The sequence below is a fragment of the Podarcis cretensis genome (genome assembly GCF_951804945.1).
Source record: "Podarcis cretensis genome assembly, chromosome: 2".
NCBI classification, from domain to species: Eukaryota; Metazoa; Chordata; class Lepidosauria; order Squamata; family Lacertidae; genus Podarcis; species Podarcis cretensis.
Window position 1 is genome coordinate 44,760,284 of NC_137171.1, and position 26,095 is coordinate 44,786,378.

Here is a 26,095-nt window from a genome sequence, read left to right on the forward strand (position 1 = left end):
AGCTCCATCTGGCTCGGTCTGCACCTCCCTGCAGGGCCCCCTCCCCGCCCTTTGCAGCTGTGTCGCCTCCGGCTTGGAGCCATTTGGATTTTGCAAACTAAGCAAGGTCAGGCCAGGAGAAAATGTGGAAGCGACAGCCCTGGGGGAAAACTAGGGTGCTGCAAGGGCACTCCCTTCAGCGTCAAAGCCTCCATCGCCGTGCTGTTCTAGTGCCAGGAAGCACTGTAATTATTGGGGTCACGAGGCTATGCCTTTTGTAATAGCTGGCTCAATCAAAGCTTTCCCTTTTGCAAGCAGTGCGCCCCCAGTTGACTTAAGGCGGCAGCAGGGTGTAGCGCTCTGGCGAGAGGTGCCTGCTCCAGACAGCACTGAAATGCAGGCATTCGCAGCCATTCAGTTTGAGTAATTCCAGCCACCTCCTTCACTTCCTCTCCTAAATTGCCCAGCAGGATTGTTGTGTGGCAATTAGAGAGCAAGCTGCTCTCCGCCCCAGAGGCAGCTGCATCACAGAGATCCCTTTATAAACAGCTGCTCATGCCCTAGAGAGAACTGTAAACTCAGCTCTGGGCAAGGAAGGCATCAGTGTTTAACTCAGTAAAGCTCTTTAATGTCTTCTGGTGGAAATGATACCGGACATTGTTGCCTGGTTCCTGCTTGCACACACAGAACTTCACTCTGTCCTCTCTGGGGCAAGCCAGAATTGTCCTAAATTATTTTCTTTTCATCTCATACCTATCCCCAGTCTCTGTTTTCGTCTCTTTGGAGATTATTGCCAACCATCGTCTCTATTATTATTATTATTATTATTATTATACCCCGCCCATCTGTCTGGGTTGCCCTAGCCACTCTGAGTGGCTACATAATAAAACATCAAACATTAAAAACTTCCCAATACAGTGCTTCCCAATACAGATCTCTTCTTAAAGTTGTATAGTTCTTTATCTCCTTGACATCTGATGGGAGGGAGTTCAGTATCCTCAAGGATTTCATTGCACACAGATCTGGAAAGGTGGGTTTTACCATCCGTTTCCCACAGAATAGTGTAGGAATCAATGGGAACCAGGTTTTCTTGTCTTGGACAAAAGGGGTCCAGACCTGAATCATAGTGCTGGTAGGCGTCCTTCAGACACACTAATTCTCTCCTCCACCCATTCCTCATTCTCCTATTAGGGTCCTTGGGGACTCTCCTTCCCATGTACATTGGTAACATTTTTGTGTTATGCCATGCCAAGAAAGGGCGTTCTCACATTCTATAATTCAATTGTAATATATTCAGGCCAGCTGGAGCCAGGGATGAGGAACCATTTCAGCCCAGGGGCTACATTCCTGTATGGGCAAACTTCCAGAGACCACATGCCAGTGGCGGGCTGTGCCAGAAGCAAAAGAGGGCAGCGGGGGACATATGACCTGGGTAGAGGGGTGTGTGGCCTGGGGAAAGTCCTGAAGGCTAGAAAGAGAGTCCTGGAGAGCTGCAGTTGGACCCCGTGAGCCCCACCCCTGAGCTGGAGCATTCATTTAGTTTTAAAACATCTCACTTCCACTTTCTCTCTTGTACCAACAGCATCCACACATGCTCACAAAAAAAGTGGCTCAAATGTGCTTCGTCATGTCAAAGCGCAGAGTATCTTTAGATTGAATCAGAAAAGTATTTGGCCGCTTGTGCTTATTCAGGAATAGGACCTAGAGTGTGAAATCCCTTGAACTCCATTTCTGGGGTTGAGATCTGATTCCTAGAGCAGGAGGAAGCAGGGAGAACCAGAATGTCTGGGTTCTGTATGTCCTGTTCGGGAAAGGAAGGCGTTCTGGGTTTCCTAACTCTGTCAGTGACTCAGGCCGAAATCCAGTTATTCTAGACCATCCAGTTGCTTTTAATAGGGCCACTCCAGAATAAACGGTCTGTGGAATGAAACTTCAGTGTATTCTTCTCTTTGCTCTGTGTGCCCTGAGCCAGAATCAGTATCCTGTAGGAAAGTATAGATGAACAATGACTCCATGGTTCAAGATTATTGGCAGTGTGAGACCAGCCATGTGCTCACTTGATTCTTGTCCATTTAGGCTGATTAAAGCAGCCAGGGGAATGGGTGAGGAGAATGGTAAATGCCTCCTTAGAGAAAGACATAGTTCTATCTAACCTTAGGATCACTGTGAAAAGACTACAACTGAAAAAACAAACACATTCTTTAGATCCCTCTGTATTGGATGACTACCCACCAGTCTCAGATTTGCACCTCAGTTTTGGTAAGGGGTTGTTTGTTTTTGATGAAATTGATTATTTAGACCCCTTTCTATCCGATTTCAGGCCTGGTTTGGGGACTGAGACAGCTTTGGTTGCATTGGTAGGCAATATTTGTCAAGAATTTGACAGGCAGAGTATGTCCCCATTGGATCTGCTGGACCTCTCAGTGATGTTCATCTCCATGACCATAATATCCTTCTGCAATGACTGATGAAGTCTTGAGTTTAGGAGGAAGCATTTTGCAGCAGTTCCACTCCTTCCTTGAAAGTCAGTTCGAAAAGGTAGAGTTGGAGGACTTGGTGCCTTGGCCACTGGGTTATGGTGACATGCAGGGTTAGATCTTGTCCTCCTGATTATATAAATCTACATGAAGCCACTGATAGAGATCATACATGAATTCAGGGTGCACTGCTACCAATATTTAGATTACTTCCAACCTCACTTCTCCTTTTCATCTAACAAAATGAATGCTGTTGATGTTCTAAAATCAGTGAGTGGATGAGGGCTTTCAGTAACTGAAGCTTAACTCAGACAAGACAGTGGTGCTCCTAGTTAGAAAGGAGATGAATTCTGGAATAGGAATTCAAAGTGTTTTGAAGTGGCAGCTGCGGCCAGAAGTGCCTTTGGTCAGCTGAGGCTGCTGTGCCAGTTGCATCCTGAGGTCAGACCTGGCTACAGCAGCACATGCCTTAGTCACATCTAGGTAGGATTATTGAAGCACACTTTATGTGAGGCTGAGTGCCTAGCTGTTGGACACAGGGCTCCAGTACTGGGCTATATAAATCATTTGTGGATGTGAGATAGGGGAATTAAATTATGTGTTGCCTCTGTGCGCAAGTATGAATATGACCTGTGCTCACTAGGTGGTCTTACACAAGCCGTTATTTCTTAGCTTGTCTCTCCCTTCCCATTTGCAGAATGGGGGATAATGACACTGATATTTTCTTTAATGGATTACAGCTACTGTATTTCCATACAGCAGTTTATTGTGGACTCAGTGCTGCCCATCCATGCAAATGTCTCTCTTTTTTGGTGCAGTCCACACAACAACCTCATCAAAATGCCATCCAATATCTGCCCCCCCCCCCATTAAACCACATTTACCATTTCTGTGGGATTTTATTTACTTACTGGATTTGCTGCATAAACTGTAAATCCAGTTTAAATGGGGAAATAATGCAGGATGGCATTTATATGAGGACCTTTGACAATTTGTATTTATTAAGTTTATATCCATCCATTCCTCCCAAAGGAGACTAGGGTGGCAAACACCAAAGTAATGGAACAGCTGATTAAAAAAAAAAAGAAACTGTAAAAAAATATCCACGCATGAGCAGCCCCAGACCACAGTAAACCATGCTGTGGAAGCACCTTAACTGCATGTGAAGCACGTTGAAGACGTGAAATCCCAATGCAAGTGTCAAGTATTTGTGTTGTAGCAAGCTCACAACTTATGCACATTCAACTTGTGCGCGTTCAGTTTTACACATGGGGGAGGATACGAAAAAATAAAGTAGGTAGGGATCTGGGGGAAAATGACTTTGGCAATCCCACCTGCCATTGAACTCAATGTTGTTGTTTTGACTATACACGATTTTGGCTTTAGAAGAAATCCCCGAGACGTAACCCCCACATAAGTTGTGGGCTTACTGTACTGTTCCAAATGCACTGGAAACCAACCAATGGGAACACCCTGCTGTACGCCCGGCTGTATATAGTGCACGTTCATAGGCAGATCCTGCCTCAGAAGGCCCAGACTGGCCGGACTATTTCCTTGTCCTCTGGCTCTGTCCATCATGGTGTGGGAAAGCCCTGTCACTACACACGCCTCTTGTTCTCGTTTTTGCATTGACATTTCTGTAAATTGGGGGGGAGGATATAAAAGTTCGTTTTGATTCTTAGCAAAGGAAACCCTAACCTCACTCCTGCTCCTCCTTGATGTATGTATAGACTGCAAGCGCACCTTCCTCCCCGTTTCCCGATACGAGTCAATGCGGTCTCCAAGTCATGTCATCTTCCCCTTATGTTTATGTACACACAAAACATTGGCGGTGAGGAGGAGGGAGTCGGGGACGCGCCCGCAGATTTCCCCCCTTAGGGGAAGTCTTTTGCCCAGGAGCGCGCGGCCTTACTCTCCGGTGCGAGAGGCACTCTGCACGTGCACGTCGGAATTGCTCGCGGGCTCCGGGGTTCCGCTCTGAAAAGCTTGTTCTGAAAGCTCGGCCAGTCGCAAGGCAAGGGTGTGTTTGTGTGTGTTGACTCTTAGCAGCCAGGCAACGTGGTTAGGGTCGTTTCGGCGCTGGGGGGCGACACTGGAGGGGGCTCTGCTCCGCGCTGGATCCGCGACTAGGACCGGGGAGGAGAAGGGAACAGCCCGCTTTGCCGCCCCTCCTTCCGGCCGTATTGTTAACCCCGGAGTGCCCGACCCCAAGGGACGTGGAGCCTGAGCGGATGAGGGGACAAGGCAGCTCCCTGACTCGGCACTTTCTGTGCTGCTGACTTGGGGCTTTCGGGGATCCCTGCCGCCGCTCCCCGGCGAATGCGTCGGAACTGGCTCTGCCCCCGCAAAAGGGCAGCGGGTTCAGCCGGGCTGCGTGCGCGCGCCTCGCCCTGCCCTCTCCCCTCCAGGATGTGAGCAGGGTTCCAGGAATGAGGTTGAACCCGTTGGGCCGGTCCCCGCCTGGAGGCCCCGGAACCTCATTCCCTGGCGCTGAGCAGGCCGGACCCGGGAGCCACAACCTCTTCCCAACGCGCTGGCCCGCTGCCAGACCCAGCGGCTCCTTGTGCCGGGCTTCCTTAGGTGGGAAAGATGGGCAGCTGCAGGCAGGGAACTTTGAAGGGGCTGGTGTGTGCCATTTCACACACACACACACACACACACACACACCCTTTCTAATTGACCAAACAGCTCGTTAATGCATCATGATAACTTGGCTTGTTGAAGCTTCTGGGGTCTCGCCCGTTTCTTCAGGAACTCTGTGCTTTACCTTCTTATTTTGCCATCACCACGCTCCCACTTTACAGGAGGAGAAACTGAGGCTGAGAAATCATGACTCACGCAAGGCTCCATCACGCTTTGCGCCGCGCAGCAAACCCCTTGTTTGACGTGGGGCCTAGTTCTCAAGAACAGATGAGATGTAAACCTGTTTCCAGATAGTACTCTTCAGATTTCAAAAAGGGGCTCACATAATGGAATGCTCACACGCTACTAAGTGTTGAAAGCTAGTGTGTTGGCAAGATCCCTTCCTTTCTCTGTACAGGCAGTTTGGTGTGTGTAGGTGTAATGCAGTCATGTGACATGGCACCATCCTGACACCAGTTTACTATCTCATCTGCTGTGAGAAGTAGGGAGCCACAGTCAGCTTCACTTCCCTGGCAATGGTACCCCTATAATATATGCGTTTGCATACAAAGCTTGTTGCAAACATGCCTTGTATTTTTCAAACAAACAAACAAACAAAGTATTTTATTTGTGTTGTTGTTTAGTCGTTTAGTCGTGTCCGACTCTTCGTGACCCCATGGACCAGGGCACGCCAGGCACTCCTGTCTCCCACTGCCTCCCACAGTTTGGTCAAACTCATGCTGGTAGCTTCGAGAGTGGAGTACATTTTATTTGTACTCCACTCTTAATCCATGGCTGGGATTCCTGCTCCTGCAGGTTCAGCATTCTATCTACTAGTGTTGGTGTCTAGTTTATGACAAACACCATGAACTTGGGTCTAAGGGGGAACTCATGAGATCATGAGGAGCAGGGCTTTGGTGGTCCATTGCTAGAGATGAAAAAATATATAAGGGATACTTGGGTGATTTGGTCTCTGTAGCCTCTGAAACTGGGTATTTCAGAATGAAAGAACTTTAAAATAAGGGGTATTCCCTCAAATCATAAGACATCTAGCACCTCTAACCTCTTCTCTCTGCCCCATTCTCTGGGGGCAAGAGCACTGGGAGAGTCAGTGGAGGAGGGGAGTTGAAGGATCTTCTGGAGCAACAGCCTCTGTCTCTGACATCAGACACTTCCTCTCACTCTCAACCACTTCCTGAGCAGCAGCGCATTATTTTCTGCTGGTCGACTGCAAAGTAGAGACCGGGCATGGGGGGGGAGGGAATACATGCTTGCAAGCACATGGCAAGGGAATGGCGGGTTGGTTTTGCTGCATAACCTCTCCTGATTTTCTACCCTGAAATGTAGAACTCGGAAATAAGAGTTCACTTGCACTCCAGTGCTCGCGGTCCCAGCCTCCCTCCCCCACAGCAGCAGGAAGTCTGGAAGCTGGAGTTCTCTCTCGGCTCTGCTACCGACTCCCTTAAGTTCCTTGGGAAAGTCCCTGACACTCCCTAGCTCTTTTCCCCATTAGCTCAATAAGAATAACAATAAAAAACGCTTGGAACCACCCATTTGATCTCTGACACGTTTAGGGCAGGGAGGTTTTAATGATTTTATAATTAGGATCCTTAATGAACATGGCAGGATTCTAGGTTTTGAAGCGGAGGTGATGTACTAGGGACAACTGCCAGACCCTTTAGCCCTATAGCTCTTGGGTACCCAGGTGTTCAGTGTTTGCCTCCTAGAACTGTCTGGAAGAGGCACAGGAAAACATTGGCAGAGGCTCTTGAGTCTCAAGGTGGGGCGGGGGATTGCTGAGGGGAACCCATTCTTTGTCGTTCAAGGCTGGCTCTGACTCATACCTGGGCTAGAAACTACTCTGCAAAGCTGACCCGACTAGAATACCCCTTTCTGGATTGTCTGAACTGTCAACCTGTCCTCACATAACCTGTCTGGGCCTGTGGTTTGTCATGTTCTAACAAGGCTATGCCATCCCTTTCAAGTGTCTGACTGAAGCACATCCCCTTTTCTGACTGAGATTCTCACCATGTGTTTATGTCCTTCTCCATTTCTCTACCAGCATGTTTATCAGGCTGCTGGAGACTGTTGTGGTAGCAACCACAGAAACTACCAGCGAAACTCCTTCAGAAATTGCAGGTTCCCTATATTTCTAGGCAGGATTGTGATTGTTAGAAAAATCTAACACGTTCTCTCAAATACCTGTGTCCCCCTAGTTTTTCCAAAAGCAATTCCAATTTTACAGAGTGACTCACCTGTAAATGTCATCCCTGCTCTCTAGGGCCTTCTGATACAGGTTATCTGAATCATGACTTTGTGCCTGGGGAAGACATCTAGAACTGAGGATCAATAGAACTGAGTGGAACTGACTTTGTCTAGAATATATTTCCCAGCTGGGTTTGGATGAACCTCTCCCTTTGGGGTAACACAGTGTGGGAAGGGATGGATGAGAGAAGAAATGGGGAGCCTTTGCCTCTTCCTATGTTGTTTTGCTATAACTCCCAGCATCCCTGTTGTCTTGGGCTAATGGGAGTTAAGAGTCCAACAACATCTGGAAGGCAACAGCATCCCTGAATTAGAGCCAGCTTCGGTTTATGGGCCATGTGAATCTTCTGAACCGGGAGATCAAAACACTGGGAGACAATAGGTGTGATTCTTTGGAGAGAGTTGTGATGTTTAGCAGTATTTTGCAAACATTTAGGGTTCAGTTCACTCATGGGAGGAGGAGATTGTCAAAAAAAAAGAAAGAAAGCCCAATTGCTCTTTCCATCCCAGCCTGTGCCATCCCACGCAGCTGTCTCCCAGCTGTGTAAAGGAGTATATTTATAGGAAGGAGAAGTTGAGCAGGCCTTAAAGTCCCTAAAATTCATGGGTGTCGGTCAAGCAGAGGAAGAGAAAAAACAGGAGGAAGAAAAGAACATTCAGAGCCAGGGATCCTCGCAACAGAATAAAATGACTTGCAGCGGCCCTTGCCTCCTAATTAATTAATTAACCCCAATTTTAAAAAAATTCTGGAGTAACTACTGTTTTCCTGGAACTTCACAATCAAAAATATGAATTGTACACACACACACACACAGAGAGAGAGAGAGAGAGAGAGAAATGCTCTAAAAGTTGTATTACGGCTATTCTATATCTATCTGCCTTATCTCTCTCTTGAAAACACATTTTTCAGCCAGCTCTTCAGCCAAAAGGGTTCCCAGAGCAGCTGACAAAGTTCACTAATAATTCATAATTCATTTACTGCAAATACGGGACACCCAAGGGGAAATAATGTGTGTTAAATCTGATCTTGAACATGAGAGTTGTCGATCCACCCTTGGATTCTTGCCATAGCCTAGCAAAAAACCAGTGCTACAGTTTTCATATATCTGGTTTTAAATTTCTAAAAGGAGGTGTTGGGATTCATTCCTATCTGGAAGTCTTCCTACCCCCACCCCTGTACTCTTTATCACAGATACCCAACATCTGGTTGTGGTTACATATGCTACTATGAGATATTCTATAGCTATGTACTCCAAACAAAGCCAGGGCTTTGGCACTGGAAACAGGTTCCCATGCTAAGCCCTAATAAATCCTGTTATCCTTTCACTCCTTTTGGTTAAAGCTTTGGTATTACGTGCACTTGGAAATTTCTCCATTTAACACCTTCAAGGAGTAACCCCCATTCAACACAATGGGACATTTCCAAGTAAACATGGTCAGGATTGTGCTGTAAAAGAAAAGGGAGGCTTGTAGAAGCAACAAAGCAACAAGAAGGGAAGTCCTCAGTTTCTGGGGGTTGGGAGGAATTGGCACCCTGCCTTAAAAATGCAGAGCAGAAAATCTTTATTAAAAACAATTTTTAAAAATGCAGAGCAGAACAGATGGACATGGCAAGCCCAGGATACTGGGCTCTCAAGCATGGAAGTCAAAACTTGGGATAAAAAAAGGGGTTTGGGGGTGGAGAGGCATACAAAGATTAAAAGAACTGGGTTGTGGTTGGTGCTTCAAAGCAATAGTAAGAAGTAGAGACTAGGTTGGAAATACAAGATTTTAAATTTTTATTGTCAATTTCTGGGCTATGCCAATTAATGAGCCTCATATTCAAACACACCATTCACATACACTGGTACCTCGAGTTACAAACACCTCAGGTTACAAACTCCGCTAACCCGGAAGTAGTACCTCGGGTTAAGAACTTTGCCCCAGAATGAGAACAGAAATCGTGCAGCGGCAGTGCGGCAGCAGCAGGAGGTCTGATTAGCTAAAGTGGTACCTCAGGTTAAGAATGGTTTCAGGTTAAGAATGGACCTCCGGAACGAATTAAGTTTGTAACTAGAGGTACCACTGTACTCAGACTTAAAAGTGATCAGAATGATGAGAACTTATCTGCACCCAGAAGCTCACACAAGCTATTTCTGGCCCTTTCTGCTGATAGTTCAACTCCTTAGCAGTTAGAGTGTTCTTGACTATTCTGTGACTCTTCCGTCAACTCAGCCAATAGCAAAGGGGGCTAATTGCTTTGACATCCTTGCTTTTGTGACATCACTGCAATTCAGACATGGCTATGCAGTTCTAAATGACAGCAACCTAGGTAGATACTGTAAATCTTCATCTTTGAGGGGGGGCTGAATCCTTGTGTCTTGGGGAAGGAGTTGGCAAGTTTGGGGTGCATAACAGAATGATAAAGAATTTTGTGGCTAAGCAGATTATAGGAAGCCGCAGTGCAAAACAGTGGGGAACCACTGGAGTAGGGGATGGTGGCACGACTGCATAGGACTCAGTTCAGGCTTGAGGGTTTACCTTTTATAGTGTTTGTTTCCCCTATAATTAGCCAACTGTTCTTGTGCATTGAGAAAGCTCCAGGTGTGGCCAGTTAAAGGGCTTTAAGTGCTGACTCAGGCTTTGCCACCCCCTCCCCCTTTCTGTCCCCGAGATGCACTGGTCTGGCCAGTCTGGGTGCCAGGCCTCCTATTGTAGCAAAGCTTGGAGACGACGCCAACCTGGCGCCGTGCTCTGCCCAGCCCTGGCTAGCAGGGAGGCGGCTCTGGCCCAGATGCTCCTGCAGGGGCAGGTTTCTCCAGGGTGGAACGTGCCTGTGTGGAGTGAGGCTGGGCTGGAGACCTGGCGGGATGGATCCTCCTCTAGGGAAGTATTTTGCATACCCACTGGCTTCTCTCAGCACCTTGGTAGAGTGAGTTGCCTCCCAGTGAACAAGCTGTGAAGGCCCATTCCCTTTGGACCTGACCAGCATCCCTAAACGGCTTTCTCTGTGAGCTTATGCTCACATCTGTCAGCAGGTCTTCATTCTGCTCTGCAGTCTGCCTGTGCTGAAATCTTGTGCCTTTAACAACAGAGGCTACAGGCATATGTTCAGCAAGGGAAGCTTCCCCACTGTTGGATCACGTTGCTAGGTGAAGCCGCACCTACGGAAGCTGTTAAAGGCACAGGGTCCTGTTAAAAAGAATGACAGTAAACAAACATTTGTGATTGTGACATAAGAAATAATTACATCTAACTACGTATAATTTTTTAAAATGTATTTTTTATTAAAGATTTCTTGGTTTACAAAAGTATTTGCAATGTCTCTTTTTTTCAAGTTACATTTTCTACAGATCAGTTTCATTTGTTGAGACATTAGTGTTACATTAGGAATAATAATAATAATAATAATAATAATAATAATAATAATAATATTTTTTTATTTATATCCCGCCCTCCCCAGCCGAAGCCAGGCTCAGGGCGGCTAACAACAATAAAATAATACAACAGAAGAGGGGGAAAGAGGTGGGGGGCCATGGTGAGTGGAGTTGGGTGGCTCGCCAAGTGATTTGGGTCCAGTTTTCACTCTCGGCCTAGCCTACCTCATAGGGTTGTAGTGAGAATAGAATGGGGAGTAGCAGTACTGTGGACACCACCTTGAGCTCCTTGGAGGAAAGGTTAAATACAAATGTATAATGAATGAATGAATAGCCCACCTTGCTTCCAAAGAGCATACGTGATCCTTCCCCTTGCCCATTTTTTGTTGTCACAACAGCCCTGAGAGGAAGGTTAAACCAAGACATAGTGACTGTTCTGGGGTCGCCTGGCTGGGAGGCAGGTGGTGGATTTGAATCCTAGCATTTTAGAGCCCAATCCTGCATTCTTATCACTGCAACACACTGGCTGTCATATTGTACCTTTCCTGCATTGCGTGTGCGCAATGTTTTTCCCCTCTCTCTCTCTGCTTTAGGGTGACTGTTTCTTCCCTGTTATCCTGCAACCTCAGGATATCGCCAAATCTACCATGTACAAATGTAGGTGTTTAACAGGCAGTATGAACAATACAGGAATTAAAGAATGTTTACAAAAAAGAAAAGAATGACAGTAGCCTTGTATGTTCAAACAACTGCCTTACTACATTGTTTGCTCGTGCATGTGTGGGTTTGCCAATCCCACCCCACCCCACCCCCCGCCCCCTGGACAGAGCTCCTGTGCCTTTAATAGATGCATGGCAGATAAAAATTATTGTCTTCCAGTGAAGACTTGGAATTTCATGAGAATGTGGTAGGACCCTAGAGATCCTCCACTCCAGTTTCTACATCATGGTTTCCTAAACTTGGGTCTCCAGCTGTTGTTGGACTACAACTCCCATCATCCCTAGCTAGCAGAGCCAGTGGTCAAGGATGGTGGGTACTGTAGTCCAAAAACAGCTAGAGACCCAAGTTTGGGAAACCCTGTTCTACAACCCCTTCAGCACTTCCCCCTCCACCTGAAATGTGCTTTTAAAATTCTGGATAAATCACAGGAGGATGTTGGGGGGTTGGTTCTGTTCTGCCTACTGCCCGGTTTGAAGGGCTGGTGGGAATGGCTCTTGCAACATGAACCCATGCCTCATTGCTGTGTGAGTCAAGCACAGGCAGGGCCAGACCTATTGTAATCCATAGTAAGGTGGCTGTGTCAAGCGGCAGAGGGGTGGGGGTGGGGGAAGCACCACCAAATGTCCTCCGCACTATGATTGCATGGCATGATCTAAGCAATATGAGGTTTCCAGATCCCGGGTGAAATACTAAATCCTTCTATGCCAGTTACTCTCAGCTATTTCTTTAATAATAGTGGGAAGAAGTTTTTATCTCCAAGAAGTATTGCATTATTGATACGAGCCTCGAGTCCTTAGCAGCATGAGTCTGTGTGAGTGGCTGTTCTTCTTTCTCTCCTGCAAAGACACTGTTGCTTGGCCCGCCCTGCTTCTCAGGACTTTCTTGGGATAATTCTAAATATCCCATTTATTGACTGGCTTGGAAATCATCTTGATGATAGATGATATATATTTTGTATGGCTGACTTGTATTTGGTATGCCCCCCCTTTTTTGTAAATATATGTTCAGTCGCTTCAGCTTTTGTTGCCACTGACAGCTGTTGAAGGGGATCAGATAGAATTTGGCAGGACATGTTGGAGGTGGCAGAGCTGGATTGCGTTGTTCAGGTTCAGCAGGCAATTCTCATATCAATACATTTGTGGGTTCGAAGGCGGCCGTAGAAAGAATGAGCCAATCTTGGAGGATGAGATCTTGATCCTGGAGTCTCACACTCAAGTTTGGCCATTTGCAGATTCCCCATTGAAATCTTTGTGCCAGGGAAAGGAGGAGTGTTGGAAGCTATGGAGCTGCAGCTGCAACTGTTATCTTCTAAGAGCGCAATACACAGTTTAATCATGGAAGAGTATTTTCCCGACAACACTAAGTTCTAAAAACCTAGATGCTTTAAAAATAAAATAAAACCCCAGGTGTCCTATCTATTTAATCAGAAGAGAAGTGCCATGAATGAAAGAGACGGGTGAGGAAAGCTTACATTCTGACAATGGGACTATACTGTTAACACTTGGGATCTATCTCCTATATAGCATCCCACTGAAAACACTTAAAAACTCCTCAGCAGGAAGAAAAACAAGCATGCATTCTCATATAGACTTTGGGTGGAGGGCTTCCCACAAACAGGTTTTTATTTTTCTCTGCCTCGAAAGTATCCCACTTGCTTTTTTAGGGGAAGGGCAGAGGCATGCATTGCTGCACAGGCTGAGTAGGAGGCAGACGGGCACAGCCCTGGGATGGGCAGAGACACGAAATGCCAGGATTAGAAACTCCCTGCCCTTGGCACTAATCCCTAACTGTTCAGAGAAGCCATAGCTTGGCCAAGCCCCTTCTTCACCCACCCACCCACCCACCCTCCTCCTACCCTGAGTCTCTGAACACAAGTAAAAAGGGGTGGTTTGGTTTTTTGTATGTTATGTGGGGAGGGGCATATGCAGATCTGTAAAGAAATGGCTTGAGGTCGTTGGAGTCAAAACAGAACCAAAAAGAACCAGGCTGAGATTGGGTTGGAAAAGCTGTATCTGGCTGATGGAGAGGGGCATAGAAAGCAGGTGCAGAAACCAGCACTGGATGAGCAGTGGGGTCTGCTGATTAGAGAGAGCGTGAGAACAAAGGAACATTTCTTACATTTGGCATCAGATTTCTGAGCCTGGGTGAAAATTGAGAACTAGGATCCTGTGGAGTGAGTTGGGTCTGGTTTTGAGCAAATTGGAACTAGCTTAATATCCATCTTTCATATTTCCAGCTGGCTGGCAACGTCAAGGTAGCATGCTGCTGGCTACACCCAGTGCCGCGAGTACATTCTTCTGGGACTCTGTGCCCTGTGGCCAGGCCTGGCTCTGTTACAGCCTCTCCCCTGATAAGAGCCCTACCTCTGTCTCTGTTTTTATGACTGTCTGGCGTTTAGTCCAGACCAGGTTTGTTTATTTCTGTCAGAGACCGTTCAAGTGGGAGTCTCCATATGCATGTCCCATTTGGAGAGGGCAGCTAAGGGCTGCTGGCTGTGCTGGAGCCCGTGCGTGAGCACAGTTGATCCTTTTGTAGTGCATTCATCCATGTACAGGTGCCAGCCATAACCTTCCCCATTTCAGACACTCCCCAAAGGCAGAAGAGGCTGCTACATTCCTCTCTCCCTCTGACAGCACATGAGCATCTGTGTAGAGGCTGCTCTGTTACAGTAATCATGGAATAAAAACTCCTCTCTCTCTAGTTCTGAACTTTCAGTCTTCCAAGCTGGGGTTGCAGGCATGTGTTAGTTGCATTGTGGGTAAAAACACACACCCTGCTGTTTTGCAGCTGTTTGCCAGCAACATAAGTCTTCAGTTGATCTCTGTGTTTTTTATTTTCTTTCTAAAAGTGGATTCAAATCCCTACTTCACTCATAAGGTCATACTGGAAAAACCACCATTTTACTACACAGTGTCTGATTAACTGTGCAGTCTTATGCATTGTATTCAATGGGAGTTACTCCCAGGTTAAGTATATATGGCAGTGAAGGGTTACCTGCAGCCTTGACTTAATTTTACATGAGTAACAAGGAGGGGAAGGGGAAGGGGGGGAGAGGGAAGGAGAACTCGGCCTGCTTTTGGCTCAGGTCCCAACAAGATTAGTGTTCGGCCAGCAGCAACAATGACTGAAGTGGAGTACCTGGCCTTTTTGAACAGAGAGCTTAGTTGGAGACGAGTGCTTGCCTTGTGTTTGGGAGACACCACTCCCTGCTGTCCGAAGAACAGTGTGTTAGGGCAATTCAGTTCAGACAGGACACAGCATCCACATGTAATAAAGGCTGGGAGGGGGGCAGGAGTGAGAGCCAAGGGTGAGTCACAGCATTTCAGCTGTATAGCATTGCTGCCCCCTTCTCTAGTTTACATGTGCGGGGTGCCTGGCCCCCCTTGTGGTTGGAGTGGAGCATGGGTTGCTGTTGGGTGTGTCTGGAGTTCCAAAGTGACCTGCCTGTTGAGTCCTAGGCTGGAAAGCGCTATCAAAGTGCTCAGGTTCCTCTCTGTGTTCTGGTGCCGGCGTTATATTCCAGTTATCATCAGGGAATGTTCTATCCTCGCTTGGGGATTCATCCTAGCTGAGGTAAAATGTCATTTGGGACAAGATATATATATAAAAATACGACGGGGGAAGTATATTCACAAGATACTGTAAAAGTTAAAGGAAAGCTATTTCAGGATCAAAAAGCTACATGGGTATTTCCAGTAGTCACTTAAAGTTTCTTCTGGATTTTGTTCTTTGTGTAGAAGAATTTTGAGGGTTCTGATATGGCAGTTCATTGGCACCTGCTGTGCCTCTCTGGATGGCAGAGCTGTCCCAGTCCTGATTATTTCCCCTTCCTCCTTTGGATAATTCAGCGGGGGCGGAGGTGGGTGTTATATTTAGTGCTTCCTATCCAATGATCCCAAAGGGCTTTCCACAGATGGGGAAGCTGAGGCCACAGTGGGGAAGTGAGTCACTCAGCTTCAGATGCTGAATCAGTAATAGGCCCAGGAATAGAACCCAAGAGTCCTGACACCAAACTCCTCCCAAAATCTGGATGGTCTCATTCCTTTATCAGAGATTGCAAATGCTTTAATCTGTTCCTATGTGTGGTTTTCCGTTTTCAGAAGGAAGTCTCAAATGGGGCTCGCTCACAAGTAAGCCAGTATGAGATTGCTTAAGGCCGTGTTCCTCTGTCTGCTTACTTTGTAGTAGCTCCAACTATACAAAGTGGAGTTTACTGAGTAAACAAACATAGGATTGAACTGCATGCAGGCATACATTAAAGTCTAGCTGAATTTGGTTTTTATGATGTATGCTTTGAATCCTACAGATTTAAATGGGGGTTGGGGGTCTATTAGGCTGTATTGTAGGCATCTGTCTGTCCTGAGATACATAGATTGCACCACTGGAAGAGAAGTCAAACCATTGCATAAGAAGCACTGAAGTGACCTCCCCCCCAGGGTGTAAGCCTGGGCGGTGTGTATGGAGGTCCGGGACTGCCCAGATAACAGGACCCCAGTCTTGGCCTCACTGATGTGATCCAAAGGAAAGCAGAGCAATCCATTTTGCACCAGTTTGGCTGCAGGAGTTGCTGGAAGGAAGTATACAAGGCGCCATCCAACTGTCTTAGGGACTCCTCTCCAGACTGATGTAGGGTTTACTCATCCTTTTCTTCTCCCATAGATATCCTGCATACCATACATTTAAAGTGCACAACTTTCCCCAATGAATCCTGGGAATTGTAGCTCTGTTGGTATAAACTACAGTTCTCAGGATTCAGGGGCGGGGGGAGCTCTTTAAATGTGTGGACACAACCATAGAGTTTATTATACCAACTGCATTAAGGATTGGGAGACAACCATACACATACTTTTATGGAAGTTAGTCTAATTGAACTTAATAGGACCTACATTTGAGCAAACATATTTAGGGTCAAACTAAAGGAGTGGTCTTATTCTTAGGGTTGTATCCAGCTGAGTTCTGCTTAGAGGAGATCCACTGCAGCTTTTGAAGTTAGTCATGCCCATTAATTTCAATGGGTAGGACCAGACTGTTTACCTGATAGTAAAGCCAATGGAACTCAATGGGTCTGTCTTCTGAGTAGATATGCATGGTTCCTATAGGGATAAAGAGTTCTTGAGTTAACTCAGGCCCAGCCACTTTACAGCTTTCAAGTTCAGAGTCATCCCTTTCAATTGTGCCTTGGATAATTGTGTACTATACCAAGAACCACTACTTTTCGATAGAAAAAGGGTTTGAGTGAGTAATGGTAAACCATCCCAATGGCTCAGTCAGGGATACCAATAGCATTTTCTAGGCCAAGCACACTAGATGAGGATTCAGACCAGGGCCAGATTTACGGTAGGTTTGATGAGCCCTAAGCTACTGAAGATAATTTATATGTCCAGCTGTCCTTTGTCAACAACAAATTGTCACTGTTTTTTTATGTTGAATATATGCTATATGGTAATTTATGGACCTAATAGGTATCTAAAGCCATTTGCACATAACAAAATATGTATTTTATCAAAGTAATTGTTGAACTGAAATACAATTAAGAAGAAGTATATTAATAGCAAACCAGTGATATTTTAGGGAGCAGGCTAGCAGGCAGGGCCCATTACTTACATCATAGGAGCCTACATAACACAAAACAAAACACTGTTGCTGTATGTAGGTTTTATTTTATTTGTTTTTTTATCTTATATTTTGGAAATGTAAATCCAGTGTTTTTCCTTTAATTTTTTTGGGGGGCCCCCAAGAGAGTAAGGCCCTAAGCTATAGCTTGTTTAGTCTATACGTAAATCCGGCACTGATTGAGACCTCTGGCCCAGTTGTGAAAGAGGATACAAATTTGCATAACATTTTCACATGCTTCCTGTGTATGGCAGCTTGCATCCTCCTTTCCAAGTGGGGTGGAGAGCTCAAAAATAAAAAAGGGGCCATGTGGAACTGAAAAGATGTCTGATAGACAGAATGTAATCAGGTGAAACTTTCCCCATCATTTTATTTTGATACTAGAAAAAAACAACCTGTTGGATTCCTGCCTGCCACACAGCTCTAAAATGCAGAAGAGCCCTGCGCTCCCCTAGTGCGAACCCTAAATCATGAAAACAATTCAAGTTTGATGAGTTGTACACCAGCTATGTTATTGTATCTTCTTTCCCTCAGTTGTTACTGGGCTGGCAATACTACATTCATTCCAAACCAGGTATACTTCTGATGGCAGTTAGGAGGGGGCAAGGGGAGGTTAAAAGAGATTTAACATTTACAGTAATCAAAAATTCAGGTGCCCATGCTTCTATAAATTCCAGATTAAATTGTCAAAAAGCATGTAGTGTATTCTAAGAGCATTTGCTGTGATTATTTTTTATACCTCATAATCACTACACTAGGGTTTACAGCACAGGTCAAACAGCCACTCTTTTCTCTCTCCCTTTTTCCTTTAAGTAAAAAGGATTTAAGTTTTTAACATGAATATATCCACAGTGGTACCTCTGGTTAAGAACTTAATTCGTTCTGGAGGTCTATTCTTAACCTGAAACTGTTCTTAACCTGAAGCACCACTTTAGCTAATGGGGCCTCCCGCCACCACTGTGCGATTTCTGTTCTCATCCTAAAGTAAAGTTCTTAACCCAAGGTACTATTTCTGGGTTAGCGGAGTCTGTAACCTGAAGCGTCTGGAAGAAGAAGAAGAAGAAGAAGAAGAAGAAGAAGAAGAAGAAGAAGAAGAAGAAGAAGAAGAAGAGTAGTTTGGATTTGATATCCCGCCTTTCACTCCCTTTAAGGGGTCTCAAAGCAGCTAACATTCTCCTTTCCCTTCCTCCCCCACAACAAACACTCTGTGAGGTGAGTGGGGCTGAGAGACTTCAGAGAAGTGTGACTAGCCCAAGGTCACCCAGCAGCTGCATGTGGAGGAGCGGAGACACGAACCCGGTTCACCAGATTACGAGACTACCGCTCTTAACCACTACACCACACTGGCTCTCAACTGTAACCCAAGGTACCACTGTATTTTAGTGTTATACCAGCAGCAATAATCCATCCCCAGGAAGCCCTCCATGGCTGTAAAGTAACAAACTACCCCTACGCAACATGTTGTTCCTACAGTCACCTTATCCCCCCACAAAACCCCTGCATTTCCTAGAATTAAAAACAAACCCAATACACCAAGGGACAGGATAACAACACTAGCCTACACTGCAGGATTGCCATATCCTGCTCTCTTTCTCATCACCCCTGCGCCAGGAATATTAATACAGCAACACTGGGTTACCCAGCAGGGCTGATATAACCCATGTTTTCTCAGCCATAATAGCCACAATCCTGCCATACAGATATACTAATGATGGGTTTTATTTTTATTTGCACTAGCAAAGTAATTTTAAAATAATGTTTACTCAGAAAGTGCATGGTCTCCTCTCTTTGCTGCTTTTTTGTTTTTGGATGGACATGCACAGCTATATTTAACTCTTGGATTTCTCAATTATTTTTTTCTGGGCAACAGTCGCTTCTCTACCAAGGAAGATGGAAAAATACAGCTTCAGAATGAACCAGGAAGTGTCTTCTCCATTGTCTGGATAATGGATGTCCTGGGTCATTTTTGAAGTCATTTTTGGATCTTCTTCAGGCTTGTATCACTCTAAATTTCTCTCTATCACTAGTCAATCACATCTCTGACTTCACCCATTGGCTAAAAACACTGAGAGATGAGAGCAGGCTTTTTCCTCATAGTGCAGTTGTTTTGAATGGTGCCTGTAAATTTTGCTTCATAGTGTTTGTTCCAAAATGCTGAGAGGCTAAATTTTAAAAAGAAAAGAAAACTCAGCTGCAGGCCCCACCCTCTGGCTCTGCTCCTGGTACAAATGTACCATCTGCACCCTTATCTTGGTGGCCATAGGTTAAATGGAGCCATGTAGCAGAGTACAAATGGCAAAATAAAGAACCAAATTCCAATTCTTTGAAAAGCTAGCACCCTGTGGAATGACATAATCAATCACAAACATAATCAATCACAAAATATATAATGCATAGTTAGTTTTGAGGCTGTCGTCTTAAGTGCGCTGTAGAGCCATTCCTATCGATTGTAATTTTTAAAGGCTTGAAGCCCTAATGAAGAGCAATTTAGCAATGTAATTAATGTACTGAATGCCAGATTAGCACACAAATGAAGTTGACAAGTTAACCTATACTCGGTCACTAACGCAGAAAAAGTTCAACTGCGGTTTTGTCTTGCATGCATTGGATTGAGTCCAGCTCCTCTGAAAGCAGCGGGTGTTTGGCCACTGACTGCAAATAGGAAAGGAATTGTGCCTTTCCTTTGGAGAGCTCAGGGAGAAGACGGAATTTGTAACTTGGGTGTGATGGTAAAAAAGTGCTGGGTTGACATTTGATTCAAGCATTCATTGCAATATTTGAAATAGGTTGCTTCTGAGAATCTCATTATTAAAAACCTGAGAGGAAAACAGAAGATAAACCCATACTGCCTGGAAGGTTGCCACTAATCAAACCTCCTCAGATCTGCACTGCTACTCAGCCACCCACATTTCATCATTTTAATTGTGCTCCCTCCTGCCCTTATTGATTGTGCATTCAGACAGACAGCTCTAGCACATTCATGTGGTAAGTTCAGATAGACATTTTTTCCAAACCTGATGTAATCTCCAAAAGTGCACAAATATAAAATGCAGTTAAATGATGATGCCACTTCATTCATCCACCTTCCCCCCCCCCCCGCCCCCAAATATCTCCATGCCAACAATACCAAGCAACCAGTTGTGCGGCTGCATAATCTGCCCAAGTCCAGCTTGTCCCTTGTGTGGAAAAGAGGTTTCAGGGGATTCAAGGGTGCACGAAAGGTCCCAAAAGCTAAGGCTGGGATCTAGCATGAGGAGCTGTCCAAGGTTAGATTTGCCCAGGATGTTGGAAGACCCTTTCAGGCCTTTCAGGAAAAAGGAATTCTAAACACCACTCCCTCTGATAGGCAGTTCATAGGACTCTTCAGGAGTGAAATAGCTATGCACACTATAAAAAAAAAAGCAGAATCCTTGTGTCTTCTTCTTCTCGGTCAACAGTGCAGTATTTCAATGACTCCAACTTTTTTAGTAGGTGTTGCAGCTCTTCCTGGATCCTTACCTTGAGCTGTTCCATCCTCTATTCCTGTTCCTGATTTCCTTTGCCCCACCTTCTTTGTTCCAGTTCTTCATGTACTTTGGACTGTATTATTGGTTATGATCTGTGTTTTGGCCTTAACCTCAGACTCCACTCTGGGTTTCTTGGAGTGTTTTCCTCAGCCTGGCCTGTTGCGCTAGCCTTGATTTATAGAAATGTACCTCCAAACCAATACAGCCTTGACAAGTGGAGCCTGAAATCCCAAAGTGTGTGAACCCTACACATTATAAACACTATATCAGTACTTCATCCAGTCTCCCTTTTGGCCCCTAATTTCTCCCTCTGCCTCAAACCACTCCTCTTCCCTCCCCCCCAACTCCCCCCCCACAAAGCACTATTTGATGCCCTGTAATACTTTTTTTACAATTGTATCACACTGTGGATCAGTAATCTTTTATTCCGGTGCTTTACATGATAAAGAACAGCTCAAAACAAAAACCAAAGAGTACAATCTTAGTCATACAGAAAATGCATAGTCCTTACCTTTTATTTGTACTCAGTTTATATGTGGTTCTAAGGAAATTACCACATTTGTCCCTATTGACCCTTTGAATAGGGACTTTTGAATGCTTTTGTTTTATTAGAAATGCAGAAAAGGTAAATTATACTTCTGCATGGATGACCCTCGGAGTCCCTTCCAACTACAAATCTATGATTCTATATCACGAACAACTATCCTGGGGTTTCTGCTGAATGGAGTCATAATCAATTAAAAATGGCTCCAAATTATGAAAAAAATAGCAATGTATTTTAGAACTGCAAAGGATTGCAGTGTACACTGGACCTGATGTGGCGTCACTAGTCGGATATTTCTGACTTTTATTGGTAAGCGGCAGAAGAGTTCCTTTGCATGCCGTGCTGCCTGTCTCTTTTTCCCTGCCCTCGTTATGCAAGCTCTCCAAGGCCGGGAACCTTTTAAACGCTTGCTATGCAAGGGTGTGTTGCTTGCCGCACCCTAACCTTCACCCTCCCGCATGATGCCCGAGTTAAGCAGGCAAACAAAGACAGCGATTAATGGGCAATGCCAGGGGCTGGCACTTCCTCCTGTGGTGCCTGGAAGGAGGAGAGCAAGATCCAGGGCTGACCTTCATCCCAGCCAGATGGAATCTGCTACATTTCCCCACTGTGGCAGAGGACTCCTGGATCACCTCCTTCATCACATATGATTTCTGTATTAACTACTCACCTGTGGCACTGTAGCTTCTGACTGTTCCCCAGATGTATGCTTCCCCCTTTGTGCAATTTCACCATTATTTAGTTTCATGCAGCTTCCCACCCCTCATTTCATTAGTCCCTGCAAATGCGGTAGAGTTTCGATTTACATCAAGATGGCAGATAGAAAGTTCTGGGACTTTCAGGAAAACCCAGAGTTGTATTTGTCTAGGGAGAATGTGCTGCCACACTCTACTACAGTGGTACCTCTGGTTACGTACTTAATTCGATCCGGGGGTCTGTTCTTAACCGGAAACTGTTCTTAACCTGAAGCACCACTTTAGCTAATGGGGCCTCCCGTTGCTGCTGCGCCACCGCCACGTGATTTCTGTTCTCATCCTGAAGCAAAGTTCTTAACCTGAAGCACTATTTCTGGGTTAGTGGAGTCTGTAACCTGCAGCGTATGTAACCCGAGGTACCACTGTAGAGCCAACTGGAGGGTTCTTTGAAGTATTATATTTGTGTGATATTTATATTTGTGTACTTCATTATTATCATTATCTCGGGTTAAGAACTTTGCTTCAGGATGAGAACAGAAATCGTGCTCCAGTGGAAGGCCCTATTAGCTAAAGTGATGCTTCAGGTTAAGAACAGTTTCAGGTTAAGTATGGACCTCCGGAACGAATTAAGTACTTAATCCAAGGTACCACTGTATAAGGCTATCAAAACATGAGACAAGCTAAACCGAGGACCCATAGGTCAAGCGGACAAGCCGCAAAGTCCTCCTAGACAATGTTCTGTTGTATACATTGAGCCAGGAAGGGAAACCTGCTATGCCCAGCCTACCTCAGAGTCTTAGATTTTGCCCATTTGTTAACAGTGTTCATGGGTAAAGTGAAAATGGTACTCCCTATTTTCATTATCTTTTTGCTTCTCCGTGGTTCTTCTTTAGGCATCTTAAAGTTTGACTTCATTTGAGCAAAACTCACCAGGTGTTTAGCTCACAAGCCTTTACCTAATACCAGGGCCAGCCAGCTTTGGGCCATGTGAAATATAAGTAAAGACGTGATCACGTGGAAAGAGTTCCTTTACTACTAAGTAATAATTATCAGCCGTTACACATCATGGGCTAGGAGGAAGGACTTCCAGGAGAGCCTGGGCCCCATCACCTCTAATTTTAAGAAATAGGTGCTGCTTAATACATGCCACAGTCCTCTGTGACCCTCACTCTAGCCTTTTTCTTTGTACCGCTTGAAAGATCATGGACCAGGCAAAACAGTGGACATTTCTAGGCAGTGGTGCAATTAGGTAATTTTAGACTCTGGACTTAATAGTTGTATGTGGGGGAGCTCGACGGCTGATAATGTATATTATTTCACCTATTTCAAAATGTGGCAAGCTGGCCATAATTGCATTTGGAGGTCCTGCTGTTCTTTTACTGAGCAGGACCTTACTCTTCTGCTGCAAATTCTTGCCTCAACAGCAGTGTTCGAAACTCCCGTTGTTCTGGGTGAATTTTGCAACAGGGAATTTCATTAGCACGAGCAGTTTCTGAGCTCTGGGCGCAGTACTGCGCCTAAGATTTCAGATTAAAACTGCAGTGTGGAAGGAAAGGAGGACCTTTTTCTGCCTCCCTACTTCTAGCTACTCTCTGAAGACTGGAGAAGAGACCCTCTTAAGAATATTAGGGGGGTGGGCAGGGGAAGGACTAGACCCTGTGAAAAATGAACATAATGTTTTAGCTGTTGTTCATTCATTTTTACTTTTATTTTTGTTATAAAAAGTGCACCTAGACATTCTGTTGTTGTGCCCATAACCTAGGTTTAGGGTGCCATTTAGCTCCTAGCTTTCATATCTCAATTTCTAACACTGCCTGACAGTACCATTGTTTCTACTCTTTGTTTTGTCCAAGTTATATTTGAAGAGCCCCATATGTTTTTTTACTTCATGCTAGAATATTTTATTATACTGTGCATGTGAATCGGGCAAATGACTCATAGAGTAGCTTTTAGAGACAAGAGAGAGGAACTTATATTAATATGTGGGTGGGATTCAACTAATGAGTCCCATTAGCAGAAGCCCATGCAAAGATATCTGCCAGTGGATCAGGTCTCCCCCCACCCCAAATAGTGTGCATGGGAAGAAGAGGGGAAATCATTCCGTCTAGCAAGCTCAAATGCTTGCGCTGGCGAAACAATTGCCGTAGCGTAACGCTGAATTCCTTACTCTATATACAGGGGGGAGGGAGAGAGGTTTCGTTTATTAGAAACAGCTGTTTAATTATCAGACAAAATGATTAGCCCTCTACCATTACTATTACTGAGAGGAAGTGCAATCTTCTACATCCTTATCTGAAAGTAAATTCCATTCAAGGCAACTGTCCAAAAAATGAATTGTATTAGGACTACCAGAATGTCAAGTTGTAGTCACCAAGGGCCACAATCCCTTCTGGGCAATGTTATGGGGGGGCACATGCCAATAATGACCAGAGGCAGCCAAGCAAAAATGCTCCAGAAGGGTGTGAAGCACTGCCAGTGAGAGAATGGTCTGGGGAGAAGAGATGTAGGTGTGGAGGGTGCATGGTCTGCGGAGATTCCTGAGGGCCAGATAGGGAGGCCTGGAGAGCTGCATTTGGCCGCCATGCCTGAAGTTCTCTCCCCTCCCCTTACACACTTATGGTTGCTGAAACCACTCATAACTTATTTATAAACCTCTCTTTACAATTCGCATCCCCTTGAAAATGTATAAAGATCAGCTAAAGCTAATACCTGATATTTGCAGGGAGGTGGATCGTTTGTTAAATATATTAAACCCTGGGAGAAGAATGTGATGAAGCTTCTCCCAGATGTCTGGGTGATTGTGTATACGTGCAAGGAGATGAAGCTAGAGAACTGTATGTAATACATACTCATGTTTGTAGAAGAAGCGAGACCCACCCAAAGCATGGCCACTGGGCTTGATTATCACTTTGCACCTTGTACTTCTGTGGGTGAATGGGTTGGGTCAGGATTGGTATACCTGTGCAAATCAGAGTCTTTAGGTGTATGTATTTGTGGGGCCCCTCCTCAGAACTCACCTTTTCCATTAAGTCTTTAACTCCTTAATTCTCATGCCCAACAACTGTAACCAGGTGTAACTTCATTTGCTTTCATACACCTTTGGCTACCGGTGCCTCTCCCTCCTACCTTTCTTTCCCTATCTTCTTTTCTTCCACGCTGTCAAAATTTAGACTGGAAGATTATTGGGGGCAGGAAACTGTGTTTCTGAAACTCTGCTAAGTGTCATGAACATAAGTGATGTGTTGTCTTGTAATTAATGATTTTATATAAGAGTAATTTTACAGTTCTGAACTTTGGGTGTACATCTGGCCTTTGGTGTTTTTCTCCTCTGGAATTTGAATGTAGTATACAAGTCTCTTTAAGGTTGTATTTATGTTTATTTTGAAGATGGCAGGGTGCAGCTTTATGTTTGGGTTAAGTCTTAATGTGGCATTTAAGTGTTTGCAGTTTGTGAATACAGCTTCTGCATTTGGAAGGAGATTCTTCTGTACATATTTCTGTAGTATTTGTGTACTTATGCATGAATCCATCTCAGGCTGCACATTTATTTAGTTACTGACATTGAGTGAATGTCATGTGTGCAGTTAGATCTTATAAGAAAGAGCACTCTGTGTCCAGAGGTTGTGTGTTATTGTACATATGTCTAGTCAGACGCTGCTGTTCTGGGTTTAAAAACTTCTACGTGGAAGGTGTTTCAGAGAATTACCTTTCTACATGTGTGTGACTGCCATACATACAACATAATACAAATTCTTCCAAAGAAATGCCCTTCCCTGTGATTTGGTAATGAAGAAAGCCCTCCTATTGCCTCACCATCAGATGGGGCTTCTCTCACCTGGAAGGTGAAGCTGACATCCCAACTGAATGTGGCATATTTATCTGACACGTATCTTCCAGGGAGCTGCGCTTGACTTCTGGGGCTTTATGTGAATTTCACCCCCTCACAACAACCCTGGGACAAAGACCGCCCAGCAAGTTTAACCTGCGGGAGGGAATCTGGAGCGGCGTCTCTTGCCTCCAACCCTTCCAGCTGTCAAAAACCGCTCGTCTGTATGTCCATGACCTGTTTTACCACCTTTCCGGTGGCTGAGTGTTAACCTTGCCCCTGTGTGTGTGGGGGGGGGGCTGTGACACTGCGTGGCGCGCTCTTCCCCCCTCTCTTCCCCTGGGGCCCGCGTGCGTCCTTCTCTCTCTCTCGCTCCCGGGCTCCCTCCCTCCCTCCCTCCCGCCCAGCCTCTGACGCGGGCGCCTTTACAACTCCCCCCTCCCCGGGGCTGTTTACTGGAGCACGAGCTGCCGAGCAATGAGCTCAGTTCCC

General features: G+C 45.3%; 1 protein-coding gene and 1 long non-coding RNA gene across 2 annotated transcripts in view; one reads left to right on the plus strand and one right to left on the minus strand.

The window, feature by feature from the left end:
* Positions 1-5,867: 5,867 nt before the first annotated feature.
* On the minus strand, positions 5,868-25,891 carry LOC307211273. Its single transcript, XR_013836365.1, has 3 exons — positions 25,613-25,891; positions 16,454-16,512; positions 5,868-10,514 (listed from the first exon to the last, which is right to left on the minus strand). It is a non-coding gene; the product is annotated as an uncharacterized lncRNA (long non-coding RNA).
* Positions 22,786-26,095, plus strand: part of TTC1 (tetratricopeptide repeat domain 1) — a 74,792-nt gene continuing 71,482 nt past the window's right edge. The window contains exon 1 of the mRNA XM_079967750.1: positions 22,786-22,791. The gene's annotated coding sequence lies outside the window, so the exon portion shown is untranslated. The remainder of the gene's footprint in view (positions 22,792-26,095) is intronic.